The sequence below is a fragment of the Juglans microcarpa x Juglans regia genome, chromosome 1D (assembly GCF_004785595.1).
Source record: "Juglans microcarpa x Juglans regia isolate MS1-56 chromosome 1D, Jm3101_v1.0, whole genome shotgun sequence".
NCBI classification, from domain to species: Eukaryota; Viridiplantae; Streptophyta; class Magnoliopsida; order Fagales; family Juglandaceae; genus Juglans; species Juglans microcarpa x Juglans regia.
In genome coordinates this window covers 27,734,675-27,752,607 of record NC_054594.1, presented here as the reverse complement: position 1 = coordinate 27,752,607, position 17,933 = coordinate 27,734,675, and the positions used below count along the sequence as shown (strand labels likewise).

Genomic DNA, 17,933 nt, shown 5'->3' with positions numbered 1-17,933 from the left:
TAACTTATAAAAAAAATGTATTGTACTGTCACCTATGTAAATAAAGTATCTAATACTTTTGTTCTTCATCTCCAGATGTATTTTCCATGCTTGTTTCATAATTGACTCCAAGTGATTGTCACTCTATGAACAGTACACCCAAAGAACAAATGAGGAAGACATCGAAATTTCATACTAAACGTGTAAAGTATATAGGAGTAACGAAAATGCAATTTAGATAATATAATCTCAAACTGTCAACACTGGACAATTCAGAAATTAGTGAACATCTGAGTGTACACTAATTCTCAAACGAGTCTAAGGTTATTCATGCAATGTCACAGAAAATATAACAAATAACATATAGATATATACTACACACAAGCTACGTCCAGAGTTGGGAGGCCTTGTTCTGAGTAATGTATCGTTGGAGTATGTTGTTTGAATTACTTAGAAATTAAGCAAATTAGTATAAATTAAATTACAGTTAAAGTTATTTGTTATTTATTAGTTATTTGTATTCATTAGTTATGAATTACTTAGTATGTTTAATATCATATTAGTTAATTAGTTGTATAGTATAATCTAGCTTATTATTAATATATAGTATTTGTTTATTACCATATTAGTTAATTAGTTATTTCTTTTATATTGCTGCTGTTCGAATGCAAAAAGACATTTCAGCAAAAACCCAAAACTCACAAAACCGTCGCACCCGCCTCTTCTCCGTCATCACCACCATCAAACGCCACCACAAACATCACAAAAGAGGTAAGCATCCCTCTTTAACTCTCAGTATGTTTTTTTTTTTTGTTTTTATTTTTAATGTTTAATGGAGGTTTCAGTATGAACCGAAATCATTGGTGGCCGAATTTTCATCTTGATTTTTCGGGCACCACGGGTTGCCAATGGCCACCGTAGAAAGCTTTCTAAAAGTGTATGGTTCATTTATATAGTGGCTTTTAGCCACTTTCATTGTGTTTGAGTTGTAAGGGAATGACTCAGTCTACTCAACCATTTATATGTTGTAACGTTTGAACGATACAATCGTACGTTTGAAAGTTAGACCTTTCAAATTCTTGAATGTCAAACATGTTCTAACGTTAATCTTGTAACATGCGAACATTCTCTAGTACATTTGAACGTAACGAAAGAACGTGCGAATGTGTCTTTTACATTCAAACATAAGTTTGTAACATTCAAACGTCTGATAGTTTGTATTCTTGAACATCATATACGTTCAAATGTTAGTTTTACATTCGAATGTTTATTTCACATTCCTTCAAATGTAAAATCTTTTAGCTTTCAGAAAGGTCAAAAACGTTCGAACAAATAGTTCATGTACATTTGAACATCTTAATAAATACGTTCAAGTGCTTGCTCACGTTCAAACATATTTTTTTGTACGTTTGAATGTAATAACTTTCTGCTTATTTTATTAATACCGTTCGAAAGTAGACATGGTTCAGTTCGAACATGTGTTTGCTAGGATCATGTTTGAATGTAACTCCTCTTAAGTTCGAATATTTAGCCTGTAGAAAATTAACATGCGAACGTAAAGCCTAACACGTTCGAATGTGAAAGGATAACATTCGAACGTATATTATTTTACATTCGAACATTTTTCCTAAACAATTTAGATTACAATACATAATTATAGGAACTAGCTAGGACACTACTCGGATCGAGGCTCGAACAATTATGGTTGAATGAGAAGTGTTGATCAATGAGTTCAACGAGATCAGATGGGCGCAGAAGAGCCTCAGAGACGTCTTCACTTCTAGAAGTTTGAGAAATATCTGCACATATTGAGGGGTAGGATATACCCTTCAATGGTTCGAGAGTTTTATATAGGGATGTGCTCCATGCCTCAGGATGCATCCTCTCACACTGTGACTATATGCGGTGTTCATTTTGAGGTCTTGGCGGATGTCATCGCCGAGCTACTCAGGATCCATGGCGTAGATGAGACAACAACTACAGGAGATGCACAGCTTGGGGATGGATCTCGAATAGCATGCACATATGTAGCAGCTGCAGGCACATCTGATGCAAATGTAGGCACTTCTGCATCATCTACTGGCCTAGTTGACTAGTTAGAGGCTGAGGGTACTAATCACGAGGCTGAGGATGACGATCGAGATGAGGATTTCTACATCCTTACTTGGAGAGACCGCATGCAACTTGATAAGAAGAACTCGTTCAGCCAGATACAGTTGTTGCCTTATTTCTATGTATTGCATCTTATTGTTGCAACAAACATGAATCTTGTGGCACATAAGGCAACATTCAGTTGGACTCGCACACAGTTCCTCATATGAGTGGCACATGGAGAGTCAATCGACTTACCACTGCATATTTTTTAGAGGATCTGATACGAGACGAGCATCGTCTCCATGGACAACCTCCCATTCTGAGTCATCATTGCCCGACTATTACTAGCCCGAAGAGTGCCACCCTAGGCAGAGGAGTGGCTGACAGAGCATATCAGTCCCCTCGACATGACCACACACCGTCGAAGCATTGGACAGGGGAGGGGACATGCTCGATGTCAACCTGGCCCTGTACCAGATTTTATTCCTCCGACCTAGTCTGGGCTCGGTGTTGCTCCCCATATTGGCAGTACTAGTCAGTAGCTGACAAGTACATCTACAGGGGATGCGTAGCCTGCTTGGGTTGATGTGGTGATCTCAGATGTTATTGCGCATATCGACCGATAGATTGATAGACAGATCACGGATGTAGAGGAGACTGCCACTGAGATTGCCCATTGTGTAGATTTTCTAAACGATAAGGTCACAACATTGATTAAGGAGTTCTACAGTACATGATTTGTGAACAACACCTAAAAACTTACACGTTCGCACGTAAGTAGCCTCAATGTTCGAATGTCCACGGCCTGTTCGAACGTGAATTTGTATACATTCGAACATAATACAATTTCTCGCCTGCTTTTAATGATGGTTTCCACAAACCATCATAGAAAATACTTTTTGGTGACGGTTTGGGGACTGTCATAGTTTCCAAACTGTCACAAAAACTCAGTTATGTTGTAGTGAATTAATTTCCCAGCTGAGAAAATTTTCAATTTGAAATTCACATCAAGATAAAACAATTAGTTAATTTCCCTTTCATATTCAAGGCTCTAACTTATATATTAGCCACTTGGAATAATGTCAACGTAGTACGATTAATTTTTTTAGTCGACGAAGGCAACAAAATAATTACAATAATAATAAGCCGAGAAAACATGTCAAGCTTATCGAAGATGTGATTAAAATAAATATAAATAGTATCTTCATCTAATCTAAGTAGCCATTGCATCCCTCAAAGACTTAGTACCCCAAGATGTTTGATAGAGAGATGGAGTTTTTCAGTCTGCTGCTATGCCTTATTGTGACCTATATCTTGGTTCATGCTCTCAACTCATTATTAAGAGGGGAAAAAAGAAGTGAAGTCAAGTATCCACCAGGATCGAACACTTTTCCAATCTTTGGGAACCTCCTTGAATTGGGTGAGAAACCCCACGTGTCTCTCACCAAGCTTTCCTAGATTCATGGTCCCATAATGTCTCTAAAACTGGTCCGCATGACCACCGTGGTGATTTCTTCGGCATCCTTCACCAAGGAAGTTCTCCATACGGATGACCTTTCCTTCTCCAATCGAACCATCCCCAACGCGCTCCGTGCTTTCAAACATGATGAGTTCGGTCTACCTTGGATGCCGGTACTGTTTTCTCACTGGAGAAGCATTCCAAAGATATGCAACTTGCACATGTTTTCTATTAAGAAACTTGAAGTCAACCAAAACCTCCGGTGATTGAAAGTACAGGAGCTGCTTTCTGAAGTTAAAAAATGTTGTGAAGCCGGTTGTGCAGTAGTAATTGGTATCACTAACCTTGTTATCCAGCACCATTTTCTCGATAGATTTGGCCACCCGACCTGGTTCTGATTCGGCACGAGATTTCAAAAAACTCGCGAGGCAGATGATGGAAGCAGCTGCAAAACCCAACTTGGCAGATTACTTCCCTATACTCCAGAAGATTAACCCTCAAGGACTAAGGAGCTGTATGACAACTTATGTAACACCGGGGTCAGCAACAAGCCGTTTTCAAAAATTTTTATTTTTGGATTTATACGTATGAAGAGCCCACTTAATTTTTGAGTATTATTTTTTTTATATATACTGGTTGCGGGTCCAAATTATATTTTGGCAGATAACGATTTTTTCTTTCATGGGCTTGCTATTTTAATAATTTCCTTAAATATTTTTGTGTCGGTTGGAAAATTTACGGAACAAGTCTCGGTTTGCAAATCCACCGAACACAATCCGCGCACGGTACCTCAGCCACTCTGAGTTCACCACTCTAGCCATGCACCACCACCACTCTAGCCATGTGCGATCGCCCCTCCGTGAACCCCACACGGTTCTCAGCTATCGGTAAAAACACCACCCCTATTTTTACACCAATAAACATAGGAGTGCTTCCATGTAATGCCCATCCTTATGGTGGGACTCTTTATAAAATGATTTTAAGAAAGCATGATAGGAATTACTATTCGTTTTAAAACTTCTTACTTCCATACCGAGGGTGCAAGATCTACGTTATAAAATAAAATGTACTTTGAGAATAAAAGAGGTTTACAGTGAAAACATTAATCTTAAGATAAAAAGGCCTCTCATACAAATAAAAATCTCATTCCTAGACTTTCGTGCTCTTCCCCTTGGGCCGCGTTCGTCCAGACACATACTACTCATTTAGTTTTTATGGAGGAAAGGCACACATAAAAACTAAAATGAGTCGAATACTCAGTAAGCATTACTTCATACACTTAAAATATACTAACACTGGTTTTCATTCATGCATTCATCACTCCATACATACTATACGTACATGAGACATGCAATCCTTTGAAAACATCACTAGGCGGGATTTTTCTTAAAAAATGTTTTCTTTTCATAAAACGTATCTCCCATCAATGTCTTCATTTCTTCTAGAGTTCCATGGATTCATACATTCTTCCTTATCGCTTTCTTTGGCCGGTACACACTATTACACCCCGTGTGTTCAGGTTAGCAATCTTCCTTTGGACCTGGACTTTGCCCGTGGCCACGGATTGGGAATCCCTTCCAGACTGGAGGAAGTACTGGGTGCACTACCAGTACTACTTACCCGGCATTACAATCTGTTCAGTCCTTTGATACCTTTTTCATTCAGTCATGGTTGTTACGTATTTTCATATAATAAATGTTTAGTCCTTTCTTTCAGTTTAGTCCTTTCCTTTTCAGTCCTTTTTATTTAACAGTTCATAGAAAAACGTCATTTAAAAGCACGAGCATAAACATCATCTTTCATGGCATCCATAAAGTATCAGTTCATAAGGACATTTTAACATCGGTACATAGGGACGTTTAAAATACTTTCTTCGCGTCATTTAAAGCATCGCTTAAAACATAAGGCACAAACCTTACTTCTCATTTCATGAAAATATATACAATAGATAATGCGTATAGTCATCCATTCACATGCATACACTTAATACTTGGGTTGCATAAAAAGGAGCTGCCAAGAAGGGCCATTACATACATATATCTTTGAACACTTACCATGCTTTTCATAAAATATCGTTTCATTTCATTTTGTAAAGCATCGTAAAGTGAAACCTTTCTTTTTCTTCAATTTCATATATTTTAGAAAACTCTAGAAGAGTATGAACATAATACTTACCTGGACTCCATGCTACTTTCATATCATGTGGTCCATTCATGTGCATGTCAAATGGCAACCTACATGCATACATATAACCTTAGCGTCATTCTCTATCTAATGCATAAGCAACTAAACAAGAAGTAAAACTACCCTTCACTTGGAAACACTCTCCTTCTATCTCGTGCTCTTATGTCTCCCTTACTATGCTAAAACTTTCGGGGATCCACTTACGGTCACTACCTCTTCCAAACTCAAGGTCTTACCTTGAGTGTTTATCCATTAAAGTAAACCTCCACGATTCACCTTAGGGTTAAGACACCAAGACCTTCATCTTACTCTTCCTATTGATCACATTCCAATGCATGATTTGGACCGACGAAGACACGCATCCCAATCCTAGACAATACACCCCTCACCACCTTCATGCATCTTAGCTCACACTAAATCCTCATTCCCATCCATTTACGCCACACAGCTAAGCCAACTTTGAGGTTTAAGCACCTTGTAACCATGCTTAGAACAGATTACCATTACACATGGTAAATCCATCTGGCACATGTATCTAACTAGATTACACATGTACCTCACCACTTTATCACCTAAGACTAATATATAATCCGTTGATCACATGCTTGTATGGACAAGTGCCATAGTCCAATCCCAACCTTCTCTTAGCCCAGCTAGCATGACTCCTCATGCTACCCGTCCTTCTTGATAGTTCATCCCAACACTTGACACGATAAGACTCCGTTTATAACTACATCTCACGTCACATCATAACTCGAGACTACTCCCAAGCTACACCATAACCTTGTCACGTCACCTAACATCCCGCTATATCATTTCTATGCTAACTCCTAACTCATCATGAGTACGGTCCCTTACATACTCCGGTCACATAGTGACATCTCGTCACATTCCCGCTACGTCATTCTTACACAAACTCCTCACTCATCACAAGCACGACTTCTTGTTTAACGATGTCACAAAAACAATGTCACTTCGTGACATTGCCCCGTCATGCTTCTGCTGCACTACTCTTACACTATTCTATCAATTCACACATACTCCCAGCCATATGTCAACTACACGGTGACACCTATCACCTCAGAATACAAGCCACATCATAACTACTTTGGGACAATGTTCCACAGTTCTCGACACTACTCATCATGCTTTACGCCCATCAACTACGCAACCATCCTTATCTTAGTGACACACCACATGGTGTATCGCTTCACCTCATGGAGTACACTCCATATGTACTCCCTTCACACACGCTACACCATATCATCACTTCAACATACACATCATATGATGCATCACTCCACCACATTGAGTACACTCCACGCGTACTCTCTTCACACACTATGCCACATCACTACTACAACACACACTTCACACCGACACTTTGCAGCACAACCCACAACACTTAATAGCACACACTACACAGATACGCCCAACACTTCACTACATAGCAAACTCCACAATTACAAATACGCAATCCACAACCTAACCAACCGACTAACATAATAACGAAGGTAAAGGAAAGAGAGTCATACCATTGATGGGATAACCCATGCATTGCTCGCTGTCCGGCATGGCCAATGGCATCGGAAGCCATTAGCTTGGGCACTAGCAATCACTACCATGACCTTACAATAGGACTATCTCGGGGACCGGATCTAAGATTTTAGTGTGTAGATCTGCGCTATGCGAGGGTGGCCGACATGGTGGGGAGTCCGTGGGTGGCGGCTAAGGTCATGTACAGTGCGGTTAGCCACGTATAGTGGCTATCCACTGTGTATGGTGGCTGTCCACCACATAAAGTGGTTGTTTGGGCTTAAGGCTAGGCTAGGGGAGGTCCAGGAAGGCTGAGGGTGGTCTCAGGGTGGCTGGGGTGGCAGAGCACGGTGGAGCCGTGGGTTTCCATGGGGGATCCGTGTGTCTCAAATAGGGGAAATGGATGGGGTGCTCGAATGGTCGTTGGCTGGCCATGGAGAGCTTGAGAGGGGTATGGTGGAGCTATGGTGGCAAGGTGGAGGCCACACGGTGGTGGATTTGGGCCAAATGGGTGGAGAGGAGCCATGGGAGAGAGTGAGGGCTTGAGAGAGGTGGAGGGCTTGGCTGGCACAGAGGAGCTCTGGGAGGAGTCGTGGTGGTCAAGGTAGGTGCTCGGTGGGGCTAGAACTTGCGCACAACAGCACTAGGGTTGTCGGTTGTGGTGAAGCCATGTGAGACCCATTTATGGGTAGTGTGCGTGTGTACGACGGTGAGGGAGAGGGAGGCTGGGCTTGCAGAGTGGAAGCATCGTTGGTGAGAGAAGAGGTCATTGGTGGCCGTTTGGGGGCATGAATGGCCTTGTATGGCAGCAAAAGAGGGAGAGAAATGGGTGAGACCCATTTTGGTTAGGCTATCGCAGGAGTTGAGAGAAAGCTGCGCGTGGGGCAACTCGGCGGTTGCTGGCTTGGTCGCCAACGTGAGGGGGAGTCACCGATGGTGGCGGTGAACCTGGGTGGCACAACGGTTTCCAGCCTGAGCTGAAGGAACGAATCGGGTGAGAGGACGTGCGACGTAAGCTGAAGGGAGAGGAGAGAGGGAGTGAAAGGGAAAGGGAAAATGAGGGGACAAAAGAGAGGGGCCTGGGTTTTAATCCCAACCCTTCATCTTGAGATCTTCAAGATGATCTAATGGTGGGCTTTAAATAAGGATTTGAAAATGCGTAAACATTAACTTAATTAAAAGCACTGAGATGAATTAAGGTAGAATATTATTTAAACTAAACTTTAGTTTATAAAATAATATTCCTTCATCATTAATAAAATGATGAAGTCTTATTTAATATCTTCAAGAGAATAAAACCATCTAATTAATTAGAGTTTTTAACATAATTTAAATCCCATGATATTTTAAATAACTAAAATCACATTGATAAAATGATTTTCTACAATTATAATATTTTTGGAGCTCTTCAAAAATATTATAATTATCTTACTTAAAATCAGGTTTAGTCAAATAACACTGGAAACATCCCATTTAAAATACTCATAGCTTTAAACCACTGAGCTAGCTTCAGAAATCACTTGACAGCTTTAAAACACGCCATCTAGGTTTAGCACGCATAACGAGACTAATGGCCTTTAGAGAGAGAAACGAGCGGGTTGTTACATTCCACCACCGTGAGCCATCAACCTACCAACCCACGCCACTAGCCGTTATCGCATCACCCCCAACCGCCGCATGCCACCTCAGTCTCTCGATAAGTCAGCAACACTCCCTCGCCGTATCTCCCTCTTTTGGCTTGCTCTCCCTCCGTATCTTCTCTCACATTATCTCCCTCTCCCTCATTTTCAACACTCTCTTTCTCTGCCCCTATACGACACCATCGAGAAAGTCACCATCACCTCAGCTAAGCATCCGATGCTCCCACTATGCCACTGCCTTGGTTTTCCGTGGGTAAGTGTTGCGGCTGCCGCTCACATTTTGACCCTTTGTTTTTGTTGGTAGTTACTAAAAAGGGAAACATATACTAAATATATCGGTTAACCTATTAGAAGAAGAGTGTGTTTTGATTTTACCTTTCTACCCTTTTATTTTAAAAACATGCTTTAATTTTTGGAAAGGCTTTTTTTTTTTTTTTTTTTTTTTATGGACTACAAGACTTATACTTATGGGCTTGGTTTTAACTGATTGATGTTTAAATCTAGTGAGCTACTTTTCTAGTGGGTTGGGCTTGAGATTAATTAGCCATACATCATTGTGATGGCCTTGTGCTTTTTATTTTATTTAGGCTTGATTTTATTATGTTTGATAAACTGTTTTAGTAATTTTATTGGGCTAAGATATTTATCAAGCTAAAGTTTCACTTTTATAAATATGAGTATTTTGGCCTCAAATTTTTATATTATCTAGTATTGGATTGTATAGTTACACTTCAATAGTAAATAAGTTAGATTTTTAATGTTTTAGTCAAAGTTATTAAATGGGCATTGATGATTTTAGAAAGTAATTATATATTTTGAGGTTATGAGAATTTTAGGATTTGAGGAATTAAAATAGGTTATTTTAGAAGTTTAGGCTTAAATATCGAAATTTGTGATTGATTGAAAATTTACGAGAATTACATAATTATCTTATAGATGACTATTAATGTTTGTTCGGTATTGTTGAAGAAAGTTTTGAAAAGCTAGAAGTCCAGATAAGAGGATTTCTTATGCTAAACTTTGCATAAAAATAAATAAAATGGGCTGAGGTTGATTTTCGAAAAAATATTCATGTTATTTAATGAAAAGAAATTTAAAACAATCTTAATTATTTGTTCTACATGACTGGTGTGCAAAGTTTTGGCATTCTATTTCTGAACTATACAAAAGAGCGAATATGAAAAATTGTGCATAAATCATATTTTTGTGATCTAATTTTGTTCTGTTCTATTATGAAAATGTTCTAAACTCTGATATAATATGATGCAATTTCTAAAACCTCTGGCATGACATTCTGTTTATATTTTGTTCTGACCTTACCACATGTGTAAAATTGTGGTCTCTGTTTGGATTGGTACCAACATTTCAGTTTCTGGTGCACCCATATTGGAAACAAAGTGATTTTCTGCGTTGTCTTTCCTATATACACATTCAAGGCTCCGAGAATATTAAGGGAAAGATTCACATTCTGTTTCTGCTTGGTTGGCCGCTGAGGTTTGCACAACCCTACCACGAGAGTTAAATATGGAATTTTGTTATGGTATGATGTTTCAGTTATGTTTTGCAAAGGGAATTTTGAATTAGAATATTTTTGAAACTTTTGCTTTGATACTTTTAATAATATATTATGACTCTGCATTTTGAAAACAAAAAGTGTTTTTGTTCTTCATTTTAAACTCTAGAAATGCTCATATTTGTATACTAGTATATGTTCTCTGCTAATTGAGTTGTTGATAACTCACCCCTTATCTCCACAATATTTTTTAGATAATTTTAATATTTCAGTTGAGGATCAAGATATGGAGCATGAGTGAGATGAGTTAAGAATAATGGATTAAGCATAGAAAGTTTATATGAGTATGGAGGATTTTTATTTAGTAAGCTCGTTGTGCTTTGATGATGTGAATTGTTGGGAGGTTGATGGTTATATTAAGACTTTGTATTGTCTTTGAATAATTATACTGGAGTAATTGATGTGAATCAAGGAGTATTTTGTGTGATTGAGAAAAATTGGAGTATGTACTATGTGGTTGGAAAATGATTTTCAGGTGACATGAGTCAACTCTCCGGACCCCTTGGTGAAGGGATGTTACAACTTATTTCGGGGAGATGATGCTGCTCTTTAACCAGATGATAGTTGAACGGTTGCAACTAAAGAAAGTGCCTGGATATGTTACTTCCAATGATATGTTAGACGCTCTTCTCGACATCAGTGAAAATGATAGCAAGGAAATTGATACATCCCGTATTGAGCATCTATTACTTGTTATCATCTTCTCTTGCTTAATTCTTTCGAAGTGTGATGTATTTGTACGTTTTCATTCATATACGATATGTACTGCATATGAATAAAGCTAAACCAGCACTGATATGCAATATTATTATGAATAGGACTTGTTTGAAGCGGTTACTGATACGACTGCAACCACTTTGGAATTTTCAATGGTGGAGCTACTTCGAAACCCCGAAACCCTATTGAAAGCTCAAGAGGAGATAAAGAACACCATTGGCAAAGGCAACCCTATCCAAGAATCAGACATATCTCGGCTACCATATTTATAAGCTATTGTTAGAGAGACCTTTCGATTACACCCTGTGTTGCGGAAGCTTAATATGGAAGGCGCACAGCTAATAAGGAAGGAGTTTCCAGCGCGTTGATGGCTAATGAATAAAGAAGTTGTTTAGGCAACAATGCCCTGTTTCGGAAATATGGCAATCTGCATTTAATTCTCGTATGCCCTGTTTTGGAAGTGTATCGTTCAATATTTAATTTACGTAGGATGCTAGCATCAATATTTTTGGATAGCAATTGGCTATAAAACTGTATGGAAGGTCTATCAATAAAGCATCAGAAAATTATTCACAAATTGTTTCTCTTATACGTTCAACATAGGAAAGGTACGGAAGAACGATCCGGCATCTTTTCCGGTTGATCTTCCATTTACTCGTTCAGTCGCTAGAGCTCGTAACATTTTGGCATCAGAGCCAGTCATGGCGGACTCCCGAATAGAATGCCTAGAACAGCAAATGGTGAACTTCGGAAACATCATGGAACGCCTTATGAAAAAATTTGGGGAGACTAGTGCGAAAGTGGACTCTTTGGCGAGTAGGAGTTTAGGCGATGGAGAGGGGTCAGGATCGAGAAATAGAAACGGAAGAAACCAGGGGGGAGGGCATAATGTAGCAGTGCCCAAGTTTGCTAAATTAGACTTTCCGAAATACAATGGTCTGGATGATCCAACAAGCTAGATTTATAGGGTGGAACAGTTCTTTGAATATCAATAGATCGAGGAGGTGGAGAAGCTGCATCTGGCCGCTTATCACCTGGAAGGAGAGGTGCAAATATGGTACCAGCTTTTCAAAGATTGTGAAGAAATAATGTCCTGGGAGGCGCTGAAGGGAGGCCTGCGAACTCGTTATGGTCCAACCATGTTCGATGATCACTTTGGTTCGTTAAGCAAGCTGCGCAAACAGGGTCTGTCCGAGAGTATCAACTGCAATTTGAACAACTTTTAAGCCGAGTGGGTGGACTGGCCGCCAACCATCAGCTAGGATGTTCTATCAGTGGACTCAAGGAACCTTTGCGCACGGATGTACAGGCTGCATGTCCCTTGTCCATTACGGATGCAATTGGTTTAGCGAGACTCTTTGAAGCGAGACATTTAAAGAAACCAATGCAAATGGAGGCCAGACGACAAATGCCCATGGAACCAAAGCCACCTCCTCCGCCTTCAGCCAACTTATCAAGAACAAAAACACTGTCCATTCGACGTCTCACTTCAAGCGAGTTACAAGAACGGAGGAAGAAAGGCCTTTGCTTCAATTGTGATGAGCAATTCATGCCAGGCCATCGCTGTAAGAAGCTTTTTCTAATTGAGGGAATATATGTGCAGGAAGAAGAAATTAATGACGAAGGTGATAGTGAGGAGCATAATGAGTTCAATGAGGAGCCGATGATCTCAATACAGGAGATGGTGGGTACCATTTCACCACAGACGATGAGGATTCGGGGAGTAGTTATGGGACAAGGCATCACAGTCCTTTTAGATTCTGGAAGCTCTCGTAATTTTTTGAATGCTTCATCCGCAAAAAAAATGGTGTTGACTTCCCAGAGGACACAAGGTATGAAAGTGATGGTGGCGAATGGAGAAAAGCTAGACAGTGAGGGACGTTGCAATGGAGTGAGGGTATGGTTCCAAGGTACCCAGTTCTCTATTGATTTTTTCTTGTTGGCAATTGAAGGTTGTGATGCAGTACTTGGTACCCAATGGCTTCGTATGCTAGGCCCAATTTGGTGGGACTTTGCAAAACTTGTAATGAGTTTCAAGTATAATGGAAGGCAGATGGAGTTGAAAGGAATAAGAGGGCTGAAACATATGGTAGTGGAGGAAAAGGTTGCAGCACGAGAATTATGCAGGAGGAAGTCTGGGTTCCTTTGTCAATTGCTTCCGTTGGCTCACAAGGGACCCAAAACTACAGCTGGATTTTTCACCATTAACTTGGGTGCTGATGTTGCAAGAACTACCTCCATAACCCATGAAGTGGGAAAAATATTATAAGGATCTTTTTTCTGAACCAACGGGACTCCCACCAGACCGATCTCACAATCACCAAATTGCTTTGAAGCCTAGTTCCGGACCAATCAACGTTCGACCATACCGCTACCCTCATTACATGAAAGGAGAAATCGAGAAAATGATATCAGGTCTCTTGCAATTAGGGGTGGTGTGAACCAGTACCAGTCCGTATTCCTCGTCTGTGTTGATGGTTAAGAAGAGGGATGGATTGTGGCGCCTTTGTGTGGATTGCAGGGCACTTAACCAAATCACGATAAAGGATAAATTTCCTATACCCATTATTGACGAATTGTTGCATGAGTTAAATGGAGCAAAAATTTTTTCCGAGCTGGATCTTCGCTCGATTTATCACCAGATAAAGATGCATGCAGAAGATGTAGAAAAAACAGCATTCCGGACACACCATGGACATTACGAATTTCTAGTGATGCCATTTGGACTCACCAATGCTCCATCGACCTTCCAGTCCCTCATGAACGATATTTTTAAGTCCGTTTTACAGAGGTATGTGCTTGTATTTTTTATGATATACTCGTTTATAGTCGAACATGGGAGGATCATTTAGCACATCTTCGGGTGGTGCTGAAAACGTTGCAATCTAACCATTTGTTTGTGAGGATGGAGAAGTGTCAATTTGGGCAGGGCCAGATCAATTATTTGGGGCACCTCATTTCCGAACATGGAGTGGCCATGGATCCGGAAAAAGTAGCTGCAATGGCGAAATGGCCTAGACCCACCTCTGTTAAAGCCTTATGTCGGTTTCTCGGCTTAACCGGATATTACCGAAAATTCATTAGAAATTATGGCCAAATCGCAAGCTCACTTACACAGCTGCTGAAGAAGGACGCCTTTGGGTAGAATGAAGGTGCTGAAGCTGCCTTTATTCAACTAAAGTAGGCAATGACTACGGGACCAGTCCTAGCACTACCAGATTTTTCAAAGCAATTCGTAGTGGAGTGCGATGCATCTGGTTTTGGCTTGGGAGCCGTACGCATGCAAGATGGTAGGCCCATCGCCTATTTTAGCAAGGCACTTCAGGGTCATAATTTAAGTCGATCAACATATGAGAAGGAGATCATGGCATTAGTTGCTGCCATCCAAAAATGGAGGCCATATTTACTCAAAAATAAATTTGTGGTCCGAACAGACCAGAGGAGCTTGCGATATTTATGGGATCAAACCATTGCTATGGAAGCACAGCAGAAGTGGTTAGTCAAGCTTATGGGTTATGACTTCGTAATCGAATATAAAAGGGGACGTAAGAATTCCGCTGCGGACAGCCTCTCCAGGCGTGAGGAAGGCCTTCATCAAGAGAAAATTTTTTTTGCTCTCAACATGCCACTACCACTCTGGACTGCACCCATAAAAGAAGAAGTGCTCACCGAACCAGAGTTACAGTCGTTAGCAAAAAATATTCAAAATGGTGAAGTTATTGGACCATGGAGTTTCAAGTTAGGGATCATTTTTTATAAGGATCGAATTTATTTGAGGCCAAATTCGCCACTGACCCAACAAATCATCAGTGAGTTTCATGGTGGAACTCATGAAGGATTCCATAAAACTTGGCAACGTCTCAAGGCTGTATTTTACTGGCGAGGGGCGATGTCTCAAGTTAAGGCCTTCATCCGTGGGTGCGACATTTGCCAGCAACACAAGAGTGAGCACACCAAACTAGCTGGGCTCCTCCAACCTTTGCCAATTCCAACTGTCGTATGGTCGGATCTCTCCATGGATTTTATAACAGGGTTGTCCAGTTCACAAGGGAAGAGTGTTATTTATGTGGTGGTCGATTGGTTTTCCAAATTCGCCCATTTCGTTCCTCTCAAACATCCATTTACAGCTACAATGGTGGCTCAAGTTTTCTTTGAGAATGTGTTTAAGTTGTACGGGCTTCCTACTTCCATCGTATGTGATAGAGATCCCACTTTCACCAGCAACTTTTGGCAAGAGCTCTTCCAATTACAAGGAATTAAATTCAACTTCAGCTCCTCCTATCATCCATAGACAGACAGTCAAACCGAGGTGGTTAATCGCACTCTCGAAATGTATTTACATTGCTTCACCAGCTCCACACCTTTGGCATGGGTAAAGTGGCTTCCTTGGGTGGAATATGTATACAACACCAGCTTCCATTCCAGCACTGGACGATCTCCGTATGAAGTGGTATATGGCCGAACTCCACCCACGCTATTGTCATATGTATCTAGAACTGCACGAGTGGACAAGGTAGCTCAGACTCTTACCGAGCGGGATCAACTCATGAAGGAAGTACGTCTCAAGCTTCAGCAAGCACAAAACCGAATGAAGTTGCAATATGACCGTGGACATCAAGAGAGGAGTTTCCAACCAGGAGACCAAGTTTACGTTCGACTACAACCATATAGGCAGCAGTCAGTGGAAAGGAGGACAAACATGAAGTTGGCCGCTCGCTACTATGGCCCTTTTCGAGTTCTAGAGCGAATTGGGCAAGTGGCATACCGCCTCAATTTTCCTGCAGGATCTCGTGTGCACCCAGTTTTTCACGTATCTCTCCTCAAACTTAAGCTGGGAAATCACGAAACGGCAATAACGGAGCTTCCAGAGGCTACCTTCACCGTATCACCCACCCAACCACAAACTGTGTTGGCTTATCCTGGTAAGGGATGCAAAGCGATGGCCCTCATTCATTAGTGCGGTACTAATCCAGCAGAAGCTACCTGGGAAAACATAGAGACTATCAAGTCGCAATTTTCGGAGTTCATCCTTGAGGACAAGGATCAATCTCATGGGGGAAGGAATGTTGCGGAAGCTTAATATGGAAGGCGCACAGCTAATAAGGAAGGAGTTTCCAGCGCGTTGATGGCTAATGAATAAAGAAGTTGTTTAGGCAACAATGTCCTGTTTCGGAAATATGGCAATCCGCATTTAATTCTCGTATGCCCTGTTTTGGAAGTGTATCGTTCAATATTTAATTTACGTAGGATGCTAGCGTCAATATTTTTGGATAGCAATTGGCTATTTCTCTTATACATTCAACATAGGAAAGGCACAGAAGAACGATCCAACATCTTTTCTGGTTGATCTTCCATTTACTCGTTCGGTCACTAGAGCTCGTAACACCCTGCAGCACCCTTTTTAATCCCACACAAAGCGCCTAACTCAAACACTGACATAGTCGGTTTTAGGGTCCCGAAAGGTGCACAAGTATTGGTGAATGCATGGGCTATTGGCCGAGACCGAAGCACTTGGGATAACCCAATCTCCTTTATGTCAAATGTAATTTTTCAGTATGTTTATTCCATAGAACAGAGTACAAGAAACTATTTTTGGAAGTTATTCTTCGTCTATACAGTATCTACAGCTATAATGATGTTTGACCCTAGATTGAAGGGATTCCTACATCTAAGATTTCTATAGATGGCTAATTACACAACTTGCACCAACACTTTGTGCCAGAAAGGTTCTTGGGGACAGATATCGATGTTAGAGGACAGAATTTTGAGCTGATTCCATTTGGTGCTAGGCGGAGAATTTGTCCTGGGTTGCCTTTGGCGATTCAGATGATTCATTTGATGTTGGGTTCTCTTATCCACTTCTTTGATTGGAAGCTCGAAGATGGTGTCTCACCTGAAGACCTGAACATGGAAGATAAATTTGGCATCACGTTGCAGATGGCTCATCCCCTGCGGGCTGTCCGTATCCTTCGCTGAAAAACTAACTCATGTCCGGTCTTTCTGATCTCTTGGATTGGCGCATATATAATAAGCTTGCAGCTAGGCCGGTATCTTTCAATTCGAAGTGCTGTTGGATTTTGTTTATAGTAGTTTCGTAGAGGAAAAATGGATAATATTCACTACAAAGACAGGATACATGGCAGAACTTGGCATTTATAAGCATGATCTGGAAAATGTGTGAATGACGTATGTTTTTTCTTCTTTTTAGTACATATAGCAGAAACATGATAGTGCTTTCACTTTTTTAACTTTTTTTTGTTTTGTAAACTTCTATATCTGCAGAATCCGGAACCAGTAAGAAAAAATACCCGATATTAAGTATCCAAAAAGTGTAGATACCCAATATGTTTTGGATGAAAATTTCGATATAGTTTACAGTAAATTCCTTGTCAAATTTTAATCTTTAGAAATATAGTAAATTCTCGTCACTTTTGCGTTGCTCTAGTCTGAAATTTTTAGCATTGAAATATGTCTTCCTTTTATGGTAATGTACGTCATAGGAATGGACAGTGCCAATCTTAGTAAAAATTTAGGATAATTTTTTAAATAAACCGATCTTGTAAAATCTCGATTGAGTGTATAAATTCATATATATTCACTTTTACTATCTTTATGTGTAATATTATTTATAGCTTGGCAATATTGGACACCGCCACTCTACGGTTGTTTGAAATTGAATGTGATAGAGCTTTAATGTTGTTTGACCAGCAAAAGGTTAATGCCTGCCCTCTCGTCTAGTAGAGGTTTTTTT

The 17,933-nt window shown here is 40.3% G+C and overlaps 1 pseudogene; it reads left to right on the top strand.

Annotated features, from left to right (window-relative positions):
* Positions 1 to 3,546: 3,546 nt before the first annotated feature.
* On the top strand, positions 3,547 to 17,158 carry LOC121246113 (annotated as a pseudogene).
* Positions 17,159 to 17,933: the final 775 nt, after the last annotated feature.